This window comes from Chiloscyllium plagiosum, chromosome 7, assembly GCF_004010195.1.
Source record: "Chiloscyllium plagiosum isolate BGI_BamShark_2017 chromosome 7, ASM401019v2, whole genome shotgun sequence".
NCBI lineage: Eukaryota > Metazoa > Chordata > Chondrichthyes > Orectolobiformes > Hemiscylliidae > Chiloscyllium > Chiloscyllium plagiosum.
The window spans coordinates 64659892-64680539 of NC_057716.1; the positions used below are offsets into that span (position 1 = coordinate 64659892).

General features: G+C 42.0%; 1 protein-coding gene across 5 annotated transcripts in view; it reads left to right on the forward strand.

Annotated features, from left to right (window-relative positions):
- Positions 1-297: 297 nt before the first annotated feature.
- Positions 298-20648, forward strand: part of b3galt1b (UDP-Gal:betaGlcNAc beta 1,3-galactosyltransferase, polypeptide 1b) — a 160704-nt gene continuing 140353 nt past the window's right edge. For all 5 annotated transcript variants that reach the window (XR_006312155.1, XM_043693922.1, XM_043693920.1 and 2 more), the window contains exon 1: positions 298-842. The gene's annotated coding sequence lies outside the window, so the exon portion shown is untranslated. The remainder of the gene's footprint in view (positions 843-20648) is intronic.

Genomic DNA, 20648 nt, shown 5'->3' on the forward strand with positions numbered 1-20648 from the left:
TGCACTAAACACACGGCGTCCAGCTCCCCGCCGCTATAAGCCAGTTTACAAAAAAAAGGCAACATTCACTTCATGAGTTTTGACCTAGGAGGCCGGTGCGTGATGCTGAGGAAATAATGTCACTATGATAAAACAAAAATTGTACAACTGTGATAGTGACACTGTCTATTTATAATGAATGTGAGGCGCAGATGGATATTTAGACTTGAACAAAAAGTTATATAAAAGCAGCGATTATATAGTAACATTTATTCCACCGTGACAAAAAAGTGGGGAATCGCTGGCCCGCTGTTCTCTTTCGGTTTCAGGGAGCGGAATGCGGAGCCGCAAGTGGGTTACACCAACCTGCCGTCCACACCAAGAAACTCCATCGACGTCGAAGAATAAAAAAAAACTGGGAGCGTGAGGAAGACAAAGATCCCTGTCACATTTTGTTTACTTGAATTAGTCTTCCCTCATTTATGGAAAGAAACTGTCAATGACAGTCGTGTCAGTAATAATGCATGGCGTGGCGACAGTGAATGGGGATGAATGTGACTGCAGTATTCCTTAAGCAGCTTTCAGCGATAATCGACGCGCACTGTCCACCTTCATCAGGCAATACAGGCTTCTTTGAATGAGCCGGGGTATTTTTTTTTTGAAAGCGGATATCCTGCACGATGAGGCTGTGATTTGCCGGCTGTCGGTGGAGCTGCTGCTCAAGCTTCAGATTTGCGTCGACTCAGTTCGCTCAGGAGCCAGCGCTCGAACCAGATTATAGAGGGAGGGCGAGACTTTGCAGCGCCAGCAGTCAGAGCTCTCTCGCTGCTTGTCATAAGCAGGGACAAACCGACAGACAGCAGGTAAATCCACTCGTCGAAGTACAGTTACATTGTGGAAACATTTGGACTATTAGCCGGAATTAAAACCGACTGATATTGTAACAATTCTGTCATTTTTTGAAAGCATTACAGACCAGTATATTTTTCATTCAATTAGAAGTCGATGGGTGCATTGCTCCCGTATTTCGTCGGCAAAAGCGATATGCGGACTGTATGCAGTATATGTGTGCGCGATATGGTGCGTGGTAGCCTTTATGCTAGATTTATATTTAAATTATTCGAAACAATCAGGAAAACCATTTCTAGGCTGCTCGTCACATGCCATGTATGTATTACTAAAGCGTCTCTGACTAGCCTTGGAGGTTGGTTGGTGGGGGTGGAATTGTTATGTTGAAATATCTAATATTGATCAACTTAGATTCTTTGAATTACTTCATCTTTATTATGGGCGATAAAAATAAACTAATTCAAAATGACATTTTCTACAGTGCTGTGCTTGTTAACTGTAAAGTAACATTTATGCAAGGTTGCTTTTTCACAACTATCTTTGAAAGGTTTTGCGGCATGTGAATCAATGTGTATGAATGGAAATCTATTATTTTTGTGCAATAATTGTTTTACATTTTAGTTGCTACTTAAGTAACTGTTATCACAAATGGTGTATGAAAGCTACTTTTCTCTGTCGTTTAACACCCAAAACGTAACTAATTCACTAATCATTCAAATTACTCAATCCCATATATTTTAAAGTTAACTGTTGTGTGTGTGTGTGTATATATTACAAATGCTATGTAATGGCTTCACAAGGAAATTAACTCAGTCATAGATTGCTGAAGACAAAATTTCATACTTATAGTAATGTACCTCATATGACAGAGGTACATGTTTATGGTTGACAACTTTGTACATGAACCAAGAAACAGCTGAATTCCAAAATTCCAGATTCAAATTTTCATCTGAGGAATTGATTCTAATGTGAAACAAAAGCAGTGTGACTCCCTCCATCCTTCATGCTGCTATTTGACAGAACATTAGGGAAGTTCTTGTTTTACACTGTAGGAAAGTGTGCAATGAATATATTCCACTTCTCCCACAGTTAAGCATGTGCATTGAGAAGTTAAATTTAACTGATCTGTAATTGCTATTTTGTGTGACACTAAAAGTTTAAACGCATAAAGTTCTTAATATTAGAATTCAATTGGAGATTTTGATGGTAAAATGGCAATATTTCCTGTTGCACTTTAGATGTCACAATTAGTTTGGAAGTATATTCAAATACAGGCTTTCCTAGTTTGTTAAATAGTGCTTAGGACACTTGATTGTCAATTAATCACTTGCAAATTCTTTATCACTTTGCGCAGGTATTATGAGAATGGCATCTGCTGCCTTCCTAAAATTAGTCCATGATGTGAGAAAGGCAGCATATGGTGCCTTTAATGGGAGTGAACAGTCTTGCGAAATTAGTAGTCTGTGGGGTTACAGTTTCAAACTACACCATTTGCTAAAATAAAGTCTCAATTTTCTCGTAACGAGAAAGTAGATTCTTGAGCAGTCTTGTAATGCTATCCATTCCAATCTTTGAAAAGGTTCAGAAAATTGATAATGTAAACTAAAGCTGAGACAGTATAGGTACATTCTAATTTCCAGAGATGTGACTTATGCACTTTTGGAACAGAATATTCCTTTTGTAATAAATTACTTGTGTATTCCTGTAAATAGTCATAGAGATGTACAGCACAGAAACAGACTCTTTGGCCCAACTCGTCCATGCTGACCAGAAATCCTAACCTAGTCTAGTCCCACTTGCCAGCACTTGCAAAATATGTCAAGCAATTCATGGTTAGATTTGGAATAGGAGTAAACTAGTTAGCCCCTTGCCCCTACACTGAATCAATTAAATCATAGCTGATTTGAACCACAATTCAGCTTTCCCTTATCTAATAAAAAAAAATCTGTCTTATTCTAAGAAGTTCTGTTTATCTTACTACTTGACAAGCATTTGGAAAAGGAGTATTCAGATTTATTGTCTGCTTTAGCTAAAAGTCATTTTCTACTTGTGGGATGTGGGCTTCACTGTGACCAGCTTTTATTTCACATCTCTAGTTGCACTTTTTGCCTGTCCCCCTGTGTCCTTCTTCCTGATTTTGATTCTCAATAATCAGTTTGGAATTATGTTTCTCAGATACATCTTATCAAGCAGTGTTAACATTTTAAACACTTTCATAACAGGCCTTTTAACTAATATTTAAAAAGTTGTTAATCTCACTTGTTCACCTAAATATATTCAGTCCTTAGCAGGCAACAGTTCAAAACCAATACCTGTTTCTTTCCAAATACTATTAGCACCTCTCCTGCTACTTTCTTATGATATGTCTGTGATGTATAAAATGATCTGTGTGTATAGGTTCTTGCATCTAACATCTGTCAGTTTGCATGGATTCATTTTGAGCATCTATAATATGTTGTAGGATAATTACTTTGCATTTTAAGTCATGTTGAGACTTATGAATGTATTAAAAAAAATAGGAGCTATAAAATGAAATTTTAACTGTTGTATGAGAATGTATTGTTGTTGCGATTGTGCACAGCTATTAGTGTTTTTTTTGTGCAATAAATTAAGATAATGGAAACCTTACAAGAAGATAATCTCCATCAGTGATAAGGTATTAATGAGTTTCCCATGGACTGTGTACTAGTGACACACGAAAGCATTAGATATTCCATTAGTAATGTCTCCAGATTCAGTGGGAGGACAATTGAACAAATGCTAATTTCCTTCTTGAAGCAAAGTCCAAAAGAAATCAAGCAAAACTTCTGCAATTCTTTAAAAATTTGTTCACGCAATGTGGGTGTTGGGTGTTGCTGGCTAGGTCAGCATTTATTCCCTTCTGTAATTGCCCTTGAGGAGGTGGTGGTGAGTTGTCTTCATTCAATGCTGCTTCCTTGGGGTCTGGCTGCATCAACATTGCCTTAGGAAGGGAGTCCCAGGACTTTAGCCCTCCTACAGTTTAAAAAAAAGCATTCCAAATCAGAATGATGATTGGATGAGAGAACTACTTTGAAGAACATCAGCAGGGATGGCTGGCACTGAGATGACTGAAGAATCACAGCCACCTTCCTTCGTGTTGGGTACGACTCCAACCAGTGGAAAGTTTGCCCTTTGACACTAGTTTTGCTTAGGTTCCTTGATAACTTACTTCATCAAATTCTGTCTTAATGTTAAGGGCAGTAATTATTGCCTTGTTGTGGAGTTCTGTTTTTTTTGCCCTTGTTTGAACCAAGGCTACAATTAGATCAGGGGCTGAGTGACCTTGACAAATTTCAAACTGAGCTTCAGTGAGCATGTTATTGCTGTGCCACTTGATCGCACTGTCAATGAATCCTTCCATCATCTGCTGATTATCAAGAGCAGATTGATAGAGCTGTAATTGGCTAGGTTGTATTTATTCTGCATTTTGTGGGCCATTTTCCAATTGCTTCAGAGATACCTATGGTGTAACTATACTGAACCAGCTTCACTACAGGTGCTGCTAGTTCTGAACACAAGCTTTTGGTACTATTGCTGGCATGATGTGGGGTCCCAGAGCATTTGCATTATCCAATGCTTTCAGCTGTTTCTTCACCGTATGAATCACATTGGCTGAGGACTGGTATCTGTGATGCTGAGGACCTTAGGGGCAGTTTGAAGGTGGAAGCAACTGCTTCAGTCTTGTCTTTTACACTGTGCTGGGCTCCCACATCATGGGACATGGGAATATTTGTGGAGGCATTTCTTCCTTCTGTAAGTGTTTAATTGTTCATCACCATTTCCAACTGGATGTGACAGGACTGCAGAGCGTAGATCTGATCATTTGGTGGCAGGATTGCTCAGCCCTGTCTATTGAATGCTGCCTTCATTCCTTGGCATGCTACTAGTTTTGTGCTGGAGCCTCATCAGGTTGACATCTTTTTTTTTAGTTATGCATCGTGGTGTCTGCCCTGCTGGTTGGACAGCAGATACCCAGAGATGGTCATTGTGTTTGGGATATTTTCTGTTACATATGATTCAGAGAGAATAGGAACAGTAAGCTATTTTGCTCAACCAGCCTTTTCACTGTTGAGTTAGGTCATGGCTGATCATCAATGCCAGTGTCACTTTCCTGCATTCTTTGTGTCCCTTAATATCATAAGTTTCGAGAAAGCTATTGATTTCTGACTTGAATATGATCCATCTTCCACAGGTCTCTGGGGCAGTAAATTCCGAAGATTCTCCTCTCTCTGAAGAAATTCCTCCTTATCTCAGTTCTAAATGGCCCACCTCTAATCCTGAGATTATATCACCTAGTTTTAGACTCATCAGCCAGGGGACACATTTCTTCTCTGTCAAGCCACCTTTGAATTTTTAGCATTTCCATGAAGCCATTATCATTCTTTGAAACTTGAGAAAATACGGATCCAAATTGTTCAGCCTTTTCTCATAAAATAAATCCCACCATCACAGGCTTAATCTGGTGAATATATGTTCCACACTCTCTATGTCAATTATGTCTCTCTTTAGGTAAGGGAACTAAAACTGAAAACAATACTCCCGCTGTGGTCTCACGAAGGCACTACACAATTGCGGTGACTAGGAGAAAATGAGGACTGCAGATTCTGGAGATCAGCGTCAAAAAGTGTATAGATGGAAAAGCACAGCAGGTCAGGCAGCATCCAAGGAGCAGGAGAATCGATGTTTCAGGAAAGGTTCGAGCAAACTGAAAAATAGTAAATATATCCCCACTGTTCAAAACGTCAACTCTCCTGCTTCTTGGATGCTGCCTGACCTGCTGCACTTTTCCAGTGCCACATTTTTTAACACTACACAATTGCAGGAAGATATCTTTACTCTTGTATCTAAATCCCCTGGTGATGATGGCCAACATACCATTTGACCATTTAATTTCTTGCTGTATCTGCATGCGACCTATTAGTGACTCATGAATGAGGACACCCAGGTCCCTTTGGACACATGGACTTCCCAAGCTCTCACCATTTAAGAAATTTTCAATCTTTGTTTCCTATCAAGATGAATGGCCTCATACTTATTATGTTCTATCGCTTGTGATCTAGCCCATTTACCTAATCTCTCCAGGTTTTCTTGAAGTCCTCTTTTGTTCTCACAATTTACATTACCACCCAATTTGATGCCATCGGAAAATTTGGAACTTGCAATTGGTCCCACTATGCTAATCATTATATGGCTTGTTAACAGCTTTGAGTGCTGTTCTTGAGGTAACACACTAGTAGCAGCCTGCCATTCTGGGAATGATCTATTTATTCCTAATTTCTGCTTTCTGTCTATTAACAAATTTTCATTGCATACTAATATTTTCCTCCATCCCATGCACTGTATGTTTATTTACTAAAACTCCTATATGGGATCTTTCTTAAAAAAAAAATCTATAAATCCAAATACATGACCTCCATTAATAGTGATCGTAACAAGGTCAGCCTTGTCAGCATTATGAGTTCCATGACTGGGGCTGTTAACCTGGTCCAATCAGGGAGCCCTGGCTGATTGATATAAACCAGAGTGCCAGTAATTCTATTCACTCTGACAGGTGGCTCTGAGAAAGCTGGACCAGTGTCAATTACTATGCACGTGAATAAAGACTGACTTAGTGCAGGATTCTGGCCTTTCTGGAGTTATTTCACCATTGATTTTACCTTTATCAATACTCTCTAAGTATATTTTCAAAAAACTTTAAATTTGTCATAAATCCATGTTGGCTCTGCCCAATTTTAGCATTGTTTTCTAAGTGTAGAGTTGTCCTTCATAATAGATTCTGACATTTTCCTGACTTCAAATGAACTGATCTATCACTCTCTATTATCTCTGTTTCTCTCTTCTTGAATAGTGGAGATATATTTACTGCTTTTCAGTCTGCTCGAACCTTTCCAGAATCATGAGAATTTTGAAAGATAACCAATATTGTATCCATTATCTCTCATGTCACCTTTGACCCCCTGCGATATAGCTTCTTGTCCAGGAGATTTATCATCCATCAATTCATTTAATTTTTTGAGAATAATGTATTTACAAGATACTTATTTTGTTTACTTCCTCATATTCACGAGTCCCTTGGTTGTGTAGTATTTTTGGGAGGTATTTTGTAGCTTTTTCATGAAGACAGACACAAAGTAGCTCTTCAGTTTTTCCACCATACCCTTGTTCTCCAGTATAATCTTTCCTATCTCCACTTATAATGTAATGGACCCACATTTATTTGGCCAGAATTTTCCTTTCCACATACCTCAAGAAGCTTTGACAGTGCCGCCTTGTCCCTAACTACTTTGCATTAATTTTCTCTTTTTTCCTTATTCAGTTTCTAAATCCTCCTTCCCTGGATTCTAAATTGCTCGATGTGACTATATGTAGCCTTTCAGCAAGCACAACTGTGCCACCCTGTATACCCAACAAATAATCTTTGTGATTGTTAGTGTAATTCTTAGCACTTGCAGAGAAATTCAAAGTATGCTATCTACTTGCAGAATCAGGACATTATGAACTCAAGTTTTCAGGCTCGGGCAGGTTGAATATGGTTAGTGAAGTGACAAGTTACAAACTATTAGTCTACCTACCTGGCACTGCACCAGAACAGAGATTCACATACTGCATTACCCATTTATGTGGTAGTCAGGTTGTCATTTTGGTTTGAAGGCAGCAAGCTATTGCTGGAAAATACTATTTGTGTGACATGACCAGCTTTATCTGATGCTCAAACTCTTCAGATACCTTTTATATTTCCTTGATAATTTAAGGTATACAATCACTTTTTCAGATCTGAAGGTGATGGCATTTTGTCCATTTGTGAGAATATATGATATACAGTGAGCAATGATCTGATTGGGGCAGCCATTATCCCTAAGTTAGCACTGTATTTCACCATCAAGATTGCATGGTGAGCACATGGATCGGGCCCTTTGCTGATACAATCAATACATAAGAGCATTGAGCTGTAGGAATCCCAGAACATGTATTAAGCATTGAAGGTAGACTTGCTCTATCTCTTACTGAAATGGAACAGTTGAACAAGCCTCCTTTCCTCAATGTCCTTTTTGAGAAATCCTCTCTGACATTCACTACTACTGTCTATTTGAATCTCAATATAAATTGATAAGTATACTGATAGGACTAGACCAGAATAGACAGTGGATTTGAAAGTGATAGCTTGGAAACTACAGGATACTGGGGACAAAATGTTGGTGCATAAGAGTTTACACTGACATGTGTTAAGTACTAGACAGGAGAAAAATATTGACAATGCACCAAGTCCATTGACAGAATTTTACAGGCTTCCATGTGCAGATTTGTAGGTAGTATTGGTCGGTATAATATTCCAGGTGACTTTTATGTCATTGTTCTTCCTGTCCAGACCTGTCTGCAATTTTTTGGAGAGGCACACGAGGTGCAGAGCAGTCCATCTCACTAAAGGCCTTTTGTTGGAGGTCAATTAAAATTACCAGTCTGCTTCCAGCTCATGGGGCTATTAGGGAATAGCACAGCTGCCTAGAATTGACTTCCCATGTGAAGGGCAGATACCAGCACTCCAAGCAGACTGAGAAACCCTCCAGGACACTTGATTTGAGTTGTAGGCGCAGGTTACCTTTTTTCCCTACAAAGTCCACAACAGTGGCTCAGCTGCTCAGGGCTTTTCTTGACACTCCAAATATTAAAAAGCTGGAAAGAGAGTCTCCATCTTGAATCACCTTCTCCTTTCTACAAAGGCACCTGCTGTTGCTTTGGAGATCGAGCACCTTCCATTGACCCTCTAATTTCAAGAGTCTGCCTGTCATCCTTAATTGAATGCCAAACCTGGTATGATGTGATTCCCACCCACCCACCCTCCGAAGACTCCTTCTCCTGTCTCCAACAAACACCATCTTCTTCGACACCCTATGCTGGCCTCTTACCCTCCCTCAACCTCATCGTCTCCAACTGCTGTTGCATTATTAACTGCCTCAATCTCTCCACCCCCTCACTCACCCCACCCTCCCAACCTCACAAAGCGCAACCCTCCACCCCTTCCGCCACAACCCCAACCTCACCATTAAACCAGTCGACAAGGTGGAGTGCAAGGGTAGTATGGCGCACCAACCTCTTCATCGCTGAAGCCAGATGCCAACTCACTGACACCATCTCCTACCGTGCCCTCAACCACAACCCCGCCTGTCATCACCAAACCAACATCTCCAAGACCATCCACAATCTCATCACCTCAGAGGATCTCCCATCTACAGCCTCCAACCTCATAGTTCCCCAACTCCACACTGCCCGGTTCTACCTCTTATCCAAAATCCTCAAACCTGACTGCCCAGTCGAATGACATCTCCACCTGCTCCTGCCCCACTGAACTCATCTCCTCATATCTTAAGTTGAAACTTTATTGCTGGAACAGCACAGCAGGGCAGGCAGCATCCAGGGAACAGGAGATTCGAAGGTGGGGGGAGGGGGGGTGAAGGAACTGGTGAGGTCCAAGTTCATCCCCTGCGGTTGGAGTGTTCCCAGTCGGAAGATAAGACGCTCCTCCTCCGACCGTCGGGTTGTTGTGGTTTGGCGGTGGATGAGTCCAATGACCTGCATATCCTCGGTGGAGTGGGAGGGGGAGTTGAGATGCTGTGCTACAGGTTGGTTGGGTTGGTTCGTCCGGGTGGCCCAGAGGTGCTCTCTGAATCGCTCCGCAAGTAGGCGGCCTGTCTCCCCAATATAGAGGAGGCCACACCGGCTGCAGCGGATGCAGTAGATGATGTGGGTGGAGGTGCAGGTGAATCTGTGGCGGATATGGAAGTTTCCTTTGGGGCCTTGGAGAGAAGTGAGGGGGGAGGTGTGGGCGCAGGTGTTGCACCTCCTGCGGTTGCAAGGGAAGGTGCCGGGAGTGGTGGTTGGGTCGGTGGGGGGTGTGGATCTGACAAGGGAGTCGCGGAGGTAGTGGTCTCTACGGAAAGCTGATAGGGGTGGGGAGGGAAATATATCCTTGGTGCTGGGTCTGTTTGGAGGTGGCGGAAGTGACGGCGGATGATGCGCTGTACATGGAGATTGGTGGGGTGGTAGGTGAGGACCAGTGGGGTTCTGTCCTGGTGGCGGTTGGAGGGGCGGGGCTCAAGGGCGGAGGAGCGGGAAGTGGAGGAGATGCGGTGGAGGGCACTGTCGACCACGTCGGGGGGGAAATTGCGGTCCTTGAAGAAGGTGGCCATCTGTGTTGTACGTATTTTGAACTGGTCCTCCTGGGAGCAGATGCGGCGGATACGAAGGAATTGGGAGAATGGGATGGTGTTTTTACAGGGGGCAGGATGGGAGGAGGTGTAGTCCAGGTAGCTGTGGGAGTCGGTTGGTTTGTAGTAGATGTCCGTGTTGATTCGGTCGCCTGAGATAGAAACAGAACTTTGATCTCCAGCATCTGCAGACCTCACTTTCTCCTCCTCATATCTTAACTCCGTCCTGTTCCCCCTTGGTCCATGAACTCCCCACACATGTTTGAGACACCACTCATGCCCACCATGACTTCCAATTTCACGGCCCCCAGCACCTCATCTTCACTATGGACATCCAGAATCTCTACACCTCCATACCCCATGCGGAAGACCTTCAAGCCCTCCATTTCTTCCTCTCCCGCTGCCACACCCAGTTGGCCTCTACCGACACACTCATTCGTTTGGCAGAACTGGTCCTCACTCTCAACAACTTCTCCTTTCAATCCTCCCACTGACTAGAAACCAAATGGGTGACTGTGTTTACCTGTGTGGGTCTGATCTATGCCTGTCTTTTGTCAGATACGTGGAACAGGCCATCTTCCATGGCTACACCTGCACCATCCCCCACCTTTTCCTCCGCCACATCAATGACTGTATTGGCACCACCTCATCTTCCCATGAGGAGCTCAAGTAGTTCAACAACTTCATTTACGCCTTCCATCCTGATCTCAAATTCACCTGGACCATCTCTAACACCTCCCTTCCCTTCCCGGACATCTCCATCTCCAGTGACTGACTCAACACTGACATCTACTTCAAACCACCTGACTCCCACAGCTAACTTGACTACACCCTACCATCCCTGCCCGCTTCCTGTAAAAACACGATCCCTTCTTCCCAATTCCTCTGCCTCTGCCGTATCTGTTCCCACGATGAGCGATTCAACTCCAGGACATCTCAGATGTTCTCCATTTCCTGTTATCAACAATGTCCTCAACTGTATCTCCTCCATTTCTCGCGCGTCTGCTTTGATCCCCACCCCCACAACCACAACAAGGATGGAAGCCCCCAGTCCTCACATTCTACCCTGCTAATCTCTAAATCCAGAAATCATCCTCCACGATTTTTGTCACCTAATGTCAGACCCCACCACCAAAAATATATTTCCCTCCCCACCCCTGTCTGCATTCCAGAGGGAACATTCCCTCCATGACTTCCTCATTCAGTCCACACTCCCCACCAATCCCCTCACCACACCTGGCTGTTTCCCCTGCTGCCGTAAGAGATGGAAAACCTGGACCCACACCACCTCCCTCTAAGGCCCCAAAGGATCATTCGAAATCCAGCAGAGATTTGCTTGTATATCCTTGAACCTCATTTACTGCATCCATTGTTCTCGATGTGGTCTTATCTACATCGGAGAGGCTGAGTGCAAACTCGTGGAATGGTTCAAGGGACATCTCTGGTCCATACGAACCAACCCCACCTTCCTGTAGCCAAGTCACTTGTAAAATTTGAAGTTTTGTGATTATTTGATTTGATGTTATTATTGCACGAGTAAGCTTTAGCATGTTACGATAATATTTTAAAATGTAGGTAATGCAGACAATTCTGATTATCTTAAGCTACTTCGTAAATATGGTTGTAGTGATATTTCAAATGCTTGCAACAAACTAAAAACAACTATGTACACACATTTAAATTTATACTGTACATTTTGAATATCCCATGTCAGAAAATTATTGAACTTTAACATTTTTGCTGAAATTTTGTTCAGTTACGTTAAGTACAACTAGGGGTTGCTGCTTCCTAGATAAAAACAGTATGGTAATTAACAATTTCTTTATACTGTTCCTTAGTAATGTCACATTCTTTTCAATCAAAACGCAAAACATATTAGGCATAATAATGCATGGAACTCTTTTGTAAACTAAATGGCTCTGGGTGGCTGTCCGTCACTAATACTGTAGAATGAAAATATATACAGAATTCTTCATGGTATATCCCAGTTCATTCACATTTCAGCATCAAACTTCAAAGAGGAACAGTACATAAACAATAAAATACTGAGGTCAGGACGTCTGTATTTTCTTAACTAACCTCTGAAACCATCCAGGATTTACTGAACAACATGTCGGCTTTGGAGTATTTACATGATGCAGACTTATATTTCATCAGAAGAACTTTAAATTGTTTATGTGACATAATGTTCCTGTTATATTTTAAAATAGAACACACCATGATTTACTAGCAAGCGAGGTAATTGACCACTAATATTGCTAAAACGTTTGAATATCATCACATTTCTGAAATACCCACATGAAAGAATTAAACAAAAAATGTATGAACAACATATTCTCTGCCACAAACATGTTGAATGAAAGTCTATCAGAGTTTTTAAGTTGGAACTTACTTAATGCTTTTAAACCAGGACTACCATGATACAAGGAAAAGGAGTGATGTTAGAGAATTTGAGATCCTTACTGGAGAGAAGACCAGTTGTTATATTGATCTTCATAGTGAGATTACACATGCACAACAGCAGAGATGTCTTGGTACAATTGCCCAAGGCCTTGGTGAAACCACACTTGGAGTATTGTGTGCTGTTTTATGTCCTTATCAAAAAAAGAATATTATGGCTCTGGAGTGAATGCAGTGAAGATTTGCCAGACTGATTCCTGGGAAGGCAGGACTGACGTAGGAGCAGAGACTGGATTGATTAGGACTATATTCACTGGAATTTCAAAGAATTGTTGGGGTGGGGGTAGGGGGAGGAAATCTCATAGAAACCTTAAAATTCTAACCGGACTAGTCATGTCATGTGCAGGAAGGAAATTCCTGAAGACTGGAGAGACCATAACCAGGGAGTTACAATCTAAGGGTATCAGGGAGACTACTTAGGAAGAGATGAGTAATTTCTTCAGCCAGAGAGTGCGAACCTGTGGAGTTCTCTGTCATAGAAAGGTGTTGAGACCAAAACATTGCATGTCTTCTGGTGGTGTCCTGTCCCCCCCGTCAAAGCAAAATGCTCAGACACACTAGAGTTTTACTCCTTCATCTTTATTCCAGGCCCTGGAGGGAGGTAGAGTGATAGTCCATATGCATAGAGACATGAATGCACAGCTTTCTCTGAAACAGCAGTTTCTTAATGAATTATATGGTCATTTTATAGGGAGGACCATCCAGATGAGGCAACATACGTATTGATTGGGTGACCATTACAATCAGCAAGTGTCAATTGTATAAATTAAGCTATCTGCTGTTACACAATGAATAACTGGCTTCACATAATGAATACTTTTCACCTTGTTAAACTGACCTCGCTTACTGATGCTTCCAATATTGTTAAATGGCTCTACATAATAACTGTTTTTCTACCTTGTTAACCCATTACCCTTGCCTCCAGCACTAAATTGTTAACTGTAGGTTCTTATCTGATCTGAGTCATGCTCAGCTGAACCTCTTGTTTCATGAAACTCAGGACTTGACTCTTTCTTTCCCTGCCTGCTTATACCCTATACACATTCTGACTAGAAAGAACTAGATATAATTCTTAGTGCTAAAGGGATAATCTGGGACAAGGAAAAAGCAGGAAAGGATACTGAGTTGGATGATCAGCTATAATCATATTGAATGATAGAACAGGTTCAAAGGGCTGAATGGTCTGCTCCTGCTCCTATTATCCATGTTTCAATGTTGTATGGCTGAGGATTTTAAAGTAACAAGGTTTACCAATATAAGTAAGTAAAGGCTATTTATATTAGTAAGAGACATCAGAGTTGGACATGCGCTTAAGCTGGAAAGTAGTTTCATGTCGTGTGTAAGGAAGCATAATCCTGTGCCTTTCTGCCTCCTGCTTTCCATATTTCTTGCAACAGTAGTAGTAGAGGGAAATAGTTCAAATTTCAAGAATATCAACTTCTCTGATGCACTATTTCCATTATGCAATTTCTGTCATGCTTGAAAGCTATTTATACATTATAGTTGCTACTAAATCCTACCCACTTGATCACCAAGACAGCTGACACTGTTGTTATTATCTGTTTCGACCCTCTAAAATCAGAGCTATAGCCAACAGTTTCCTTGTGTTGCTCCTCTCACCATGAGACATTTGGATAAAGCCCCTATTTTTCAATGATAGTGTTAAGTCCTTCCATGCTTAATGCAGCTGCTGTTTCTGCCATAATCCAGTCCTCTATTGCTTCCACCCACTCTGCTCCAATTTCTCTCCCAGAGAAAAAATAATGAGAACAAAAGAATGTTGCAGTTGGAGGTGATTTCACTGTCTCAGTAAGTGATGGTATCATTAACTGAGAGACACTATTACAGGAGAAAATAAAGGGACGGGGACCTTGTCTCTGAGTTTCATAGATTGCTCCATCACTTCTACCATCTTACCTGTGAATGCACCCACCATTTCTGGGATTGCTGAACATTTACAACTTTGACTTTAAAGAGTATCCATTGATATTCAATTTGAAGTTCATGTCCTCACAAAGTAGTGCATCATCTAACAGACTGTGAGCAAGATGACACCATGACACATCACATTCCAGTGTAAAGGCACTCACGGTCACCTTTGTTAGCTGTTCGTTAGTCGTAACAGCGGCAGTAAACATTGTAATGGTGATCACAGAACCCAGACTCTGTAAGTCTGAGATCTTATAGCAGTGGAAATATTGAGTATTTTCCCCAGAAGCAATATCATATACACCAGATATCTTGGTGCAGTTCTTCTCAAACTATTTTCCATTGTCACCCTGTTTTGATAATTGAAAATTAACACTACCTCAGATGACATCAAAAGTAACGGTAAAATGGCAATTACTATTCAATAATTAAACATTACATTAAATATAAACGTACAGTATGCTAGATACATATGAAATCTATTTTATCATATTTTAAGTCCAGTGAATATATAACTACTTCTAGTGTGACACAGGGCACACACATTGCAATACAGTTTCAAAATGTGCCTCTGTTTTGATATGGCACAAATCAATCTGTGAATAATCTTAATGAATTTTGTGATTCAGCCACTCAATTAAAGAATTTCCATTCTGTTCATTTCATTTTCCAAATATGTGATAAAAGCAAAAAGATGAAATTTTGTTTTCATCTCAGAAAAAAACAATGAATTTTTTGTTTGCAATTCATTGCAAATGCAAGCAATTGAAGTTTTAGTTACCAAAACTGCAATCCTTGCTCTTGATAGCCAGTGCACCTTGATGTGAAATAACAAGATATCATGATCAGTCTCTGTGTCTTTGTACAGTTTTTGTTAATAAACATGAATTAAGTGGGGGTGGTTTAATGTAGTTCACAACTGTTGTGACCTTTTGCAATATTTCATCAAGCTCTGTGCTTAGTTCATTACTTGCTAGTTGTTCTCTAGTGTGAATCATGTGTGTGAGGCAGAAAGTCCAAGCAGCAGATGGAAGAAATCTGTTCACTGAGACATACCCTAACCCTGACTTGTGGCCTAGTATAGGTGCAGCACCATCAGTACGAAATCTAATCATGTGATCCCAAGGAATTTCTTTTTTGACCATCATGAATCCCATAACAGAATGAATATTCATTGTGCCATTTCATGGTCAGAACAGAATGTCTTCAATGATACTATTCTCCCATATTTTGCACAAATGTTGGTGACAAAGCAGTTTGAAGAATGAAAGCAGCTGTGCGATTCAAGTGCATCATAGTGTGGGTTCCTGATCAGCTGTCATTGCATCTATTTTTTGCTTAGTGGTGTTGGTTGAGAGATGTACAGCTTTAAACTTGTCCCTGCCACAGTAGACATTATTTATCTGATTCGAAAAGTGTACTGCTGGAAAAGTACAGCAGGTCAGGCAACATCCAAGGAGCAGGAGAATCTATGTTTCGGGCATAAGCCTTTCATCAGGAGTGTGTGTGGGGTGGTGGTGAGGGGATAGGAGGGTGGGGGTGGGGCTAGGAGGGAAATAGCTGGGAAGGCAATAGGTAGATGAAGAAGGGGTGTGATGGTGATAGGGTAGAGCGGATAGGTGGGAAGGAAGCTGGACAGGTATGACAGTCCAAGAGGGCGGTGCTGAGTTGGAGGGTTGGATCTGGGATAAGGTGGGAGGAGGAGCGATGAGGAAATTGTTGATATTGATGTTGATGCTGTGTGGTTGGAGGGTCCGAAGGTGGAAGATGGTGTTCTTCCTCCAGCTGTCGGGTGGCTAGGAATTGGCAGTGGAGGAGGCCCCAGGACTTGCGTATTCTTGGAAGAGTGGGAGTGGGAGGGAGAGTTGAAGTGGTCGGCCACAGGGCAGTGAGATTGTCTGTTGTGTGTGTCCCAGAGATATTCTTTGAAACGTTCTGAAGTTGAGTCCTGTTTCTCCAGTGTAAAGTAGATCACATTGAGAGTAAAGGACATAGTAGATGAGGTGTTTGTATGTACAGGAAAATCTCTGCCAGATATGGAAAGACCCTTTGGGGCATTGATTGGGGGTGAGGGGGAAGGTGTTACCTCGTACAGTGATAAGGGAAGATGCCGGATGTGGATGGTGGGTTGGTAGGGGTGTGGACCTTACGGTCGAATTGTGGAGGGAATAGTCCTGTGGAATGCTAATAGGGGTGGGGACCGAAATATATCTCTGGTGGGGTCTGACTGTGAGTTGCGGAAATGGTGCAGGCTAATGCGCTGTAACCGGAGATTGGTGGGTTGGAAGGTGAGGACCAGGAGTGTACTATACATATTGCAGTTGGAGGGGTGGGGTTCAAGTGCGGAGGTGCGGGAAGTAGAGAAGACTCACTGGACAGCATTGTTGACCATGTGGAAGGGGAAATTGCGGTCCTTGAAGCTGGAGGTCATCTGTGATGTCCTGGAGTGGAATTCCACCTACTCAGCAGATACAGCGGAGGTAGAGGAATTGGGAGTAAGGGATAGCATTTTTACAGGAGGAAGGTTGTGAGGAAGTGTAGTCCAGGTAGCTCTGAGAATCAGTGGGTTTGAAGTAGATGTCTGTGTTGAGCCAGTCGCCGGAAATGAAGGTGGCGAGGTCCAGGAAGGGGAGGGAGGTGTCAGAGATGGTCCAGGTGAATTTGTGGTCAGGTTGGAAAGTTTTGGTAAAATTGATGAACTGTTCAAACTCCTCATGGGAGCACGAGGTGACACTTGATACGGTTATCGGAAAAGGTGGATATGGTGCCGGTATAACTGTGGAAGATGGACTGTTCCACGTAACTGACAAAAAGACAGGCATAGCTGGGGTCCATGTGGGTGTCTGGAGGAAGTGGGAGGATTCGAAGGAGAAATTGGTGAGGGTGAGGACCAGTTCAACCAATTGAATAAGTGATGGTGGAAGGGTACTAGTTGGGTTGGCGGGAAAGGAAGATGGGGGAGATTTTTGGGGAGACAGGATGCCAACTTGCAGAATGTTTCAGAGAACATCTCTGGGCCGCGTGCACCAAACAGACCCACCGCCCTGTGGCTGACCACTTCAACTCCTCCCTCCCACTCCGCCAAGGACATGCAACTCCTGGGCCGCTTCCAGCCGTCGGATGGCTAGGATTTGGCGGTGGAGGAAGAGCACCTCATCTTTTGCCTTGGCACCATCCACCCACATGGCATCAATGTCAATTTCACCAGTTTCCTCATCTCTCTTTCCCCCCTCCCCCCCCCGCCCCCCAAACCTTATCCCAGGTCCAACCCTCCAACTCAGCACTACCCTCTTGAATTGTCGTACTGTCCATCTTCCCACCTATCCGCTCCATCCTGCGCTCCAACCTATCACCATCACTCCCCACCTTCATCTCCCTATCGCATTCCTCGCTACCTTCCCCCAGTCCCACATCCCTCCCATTTATCTGTCAGCCATCTTGAGACCACCCCACATTGCTGACGAAGGGTTTATGCCCAAAATGTTTACTCCTGCTCCTCAGGTACTGCTTGACCTGCTGTGCTTTTCCATCTATACACTTTTTGACTCTGATCTCCAGCATTTGCAGTTCTTGCTTTCTCCCATTGTTTACCTGATGGCAATAGGTAAGACAAAGTTTCCACAATCATGTGAGATGTCTTTGGTAATGAAATTCCAGAGTTCACACTAAAAGACAATTTTGGAGCTTGTTTGGAAATGGTTGTGGCCTCCTAAGACTGAACTGGCTGCTGCAAGAGCTTCTTTTTGGACATTGGGACAATGGTTGCATTTTCCCAAACTAAACTTTACAAATGATCTTGAAGGGGAATTGGATAGTTTTGTTTGAAATTTGAGAAACCACATCTGAATGCAGCAACTCATTGATCCATCGAGGCTAACCTAGATGACTTCATGCCTATCAAGTACAATAATATACACATCCTACTTCACATATAGACCATGTAATCCTCTGAGAGAGGTAAAAAATGTTTCAAAAAAGTCTCACTTATCTATTTAGGCACTTGAAATTAGATGAGAAGACAATTTTGCTTATATAAGACCATAAAACATAGGAGTGGAAGGAAGGCCATTCGGCCCATCGAGTCCACACCGCCATTCAATCATGGCTGATGGGCATTTCAATTCCATTTACCCGCATTCTCCTCGTAGCCCTTAATTCCTTGTGACATCAAGAATTTATCAATCTCTGCCTTGAAGACATTTAGCGACCCAGCCTCCACTGCACTCCGCGGCAATGAATTCCACAGGCCCACCACTCTCTGGCTGAAGAAATGTCTCCGCATTTCTGTTCTGAATTTACCCCCTCTAACTCTAAGGCTGTGTCCACGGGTCCTAGTCTACTCGCCTAATGGAAACAATTTCCTAGCGTCCACCCTTTCCAAGCCATATTTAATGTTAGCACTTTTTGTACCAGGTTATTTCTATCCCACTATGAAGACAGTTGAGCTCTTGCTTGAACACATTTAGTGAATAAATCTGCTGGAAGGGTCAAAAGCTTGTTCCACAGGACCACTGCTTAGTGGGAAAAGAACTATCTCCTAATATTTAAGTTTTTATTAACCTGAGACTGATCTGTTGTCTTCCCTGATCTAATTAGTTAAAACTGCTGTGGACATTTAAACTTGTTCATTTATTTGCATTTTTAACCATTTTAAATTGGACCATCTATACAGTTATTTCTCTGGAGAGATAGGTTGGGGGAGGGAAATAAAAGGAAACTGAGGGGAATCTATATCTAAAATAAAAATCTAAATCTTGAAAATTGCAGCTAGTCAGCCAAGTTGTGGTGTCCTGCCCCAGATAAATATAGAATATTAGCAGGGGAAGGACATGCAGCTGTAAAACTATCTACTAAATCCAGATAAAAACATGATTGACATCAAGATGATCCACCAGCTTCATGGTGACACCGTACAACATTGGAAAGCTAGAGGAGGAGAAAGGAGATGATTGCAGAGAAGTCACATCTCTGGGGAGAAATGGGATTAATGGGACTAATTTTAACGCTGCAAATTGGATGGGTTTCGAACGGGTTAAAACTGGGCCCATTTGATAGTTCAGATTGATGACCTTTTTGAAAGTATGAGGAATTTTAAGTTTTAAGCAAGTACAGAGGAAAGGAAACTGGATGGTCAGGAGGCATTGATGGATGAAGATTAAGATTAGATTAGATTATTTAGTGTGGAAACAGGCCCTTCGGCCCAACAAGTCCACACCGACCCTCCGAAGAGTAACCCATTCCCCTATATTTACCCCTTCACCTAATAATACGGGCAATTTAGCATAGCCAGTTCACCTAGCCTGTACATCTTTGGACTGTGGGAGGAAACCGGAGCACCTGGAGGAAACCCATGCAGACACGGGGAGAATGTGCAAACTCCACACAGAAATATAAGTGTCTGTGATAGAACAAAAGGTAGCAGTGATTATATGACAAACTTGTATCTGCCAGAGAGGCTTTGTAATTTAGGAACTCTCTTATAGATTATTTAATTTTGGACTTTTAAATTATGCAAAAATGTTGATGCCATCTGTGGAATGAGCTTTTTTTTATTTCTAACCATAATAAGGCACCACACTAATGGTGAGTATCCAATACAGTGCCATTATAGGCAAATTAATCTTCCAGTCTTGTGTAAGTTATTGTGTCCTCATATTTGGGATATATTCATGTTAGGATCCAAATGGTTGTTGGAAGGTTGCGGTGTTACTGATTTTGATACTGATTATCAACTGTGGCAATGTTTATAGAAAAATAACACTCAACACTCAAGTGGAGAAATCTAGTTAAGATGAACTGCAAGCTTGCATTGGTTTCAAATTGTAATTTCTGGAAAAAAAAGACTGGAGATATGTTTACATATTTAATGCTGAGTATGTGCAAATATTAATGTTTTATGATTACATTTCAAAGAATTGAAAGTGAAAATAACTTAAATAACTCAAAGCAAAATGCTGTGTAAGCCGATTGGTTTCTAGCTGTTTATGATCTCAGCTGAGCACAATAGTCCATACAGAAAGCTGAGAAATTTGCTGATTGTATGTGACTAATGTGAGTTGATGAACCTTGGAAGAAGGAACAAGATGAGGGAGTATTCAATGAATGGTGAGACATCAGAGGAACAAAGGGATCATGGGCTGCCATTCCACAGGTCCCTTAAGGTGGCAGGACAGGTTAATACAGTAGTTCAGAGGGGTTGCTTGCCTT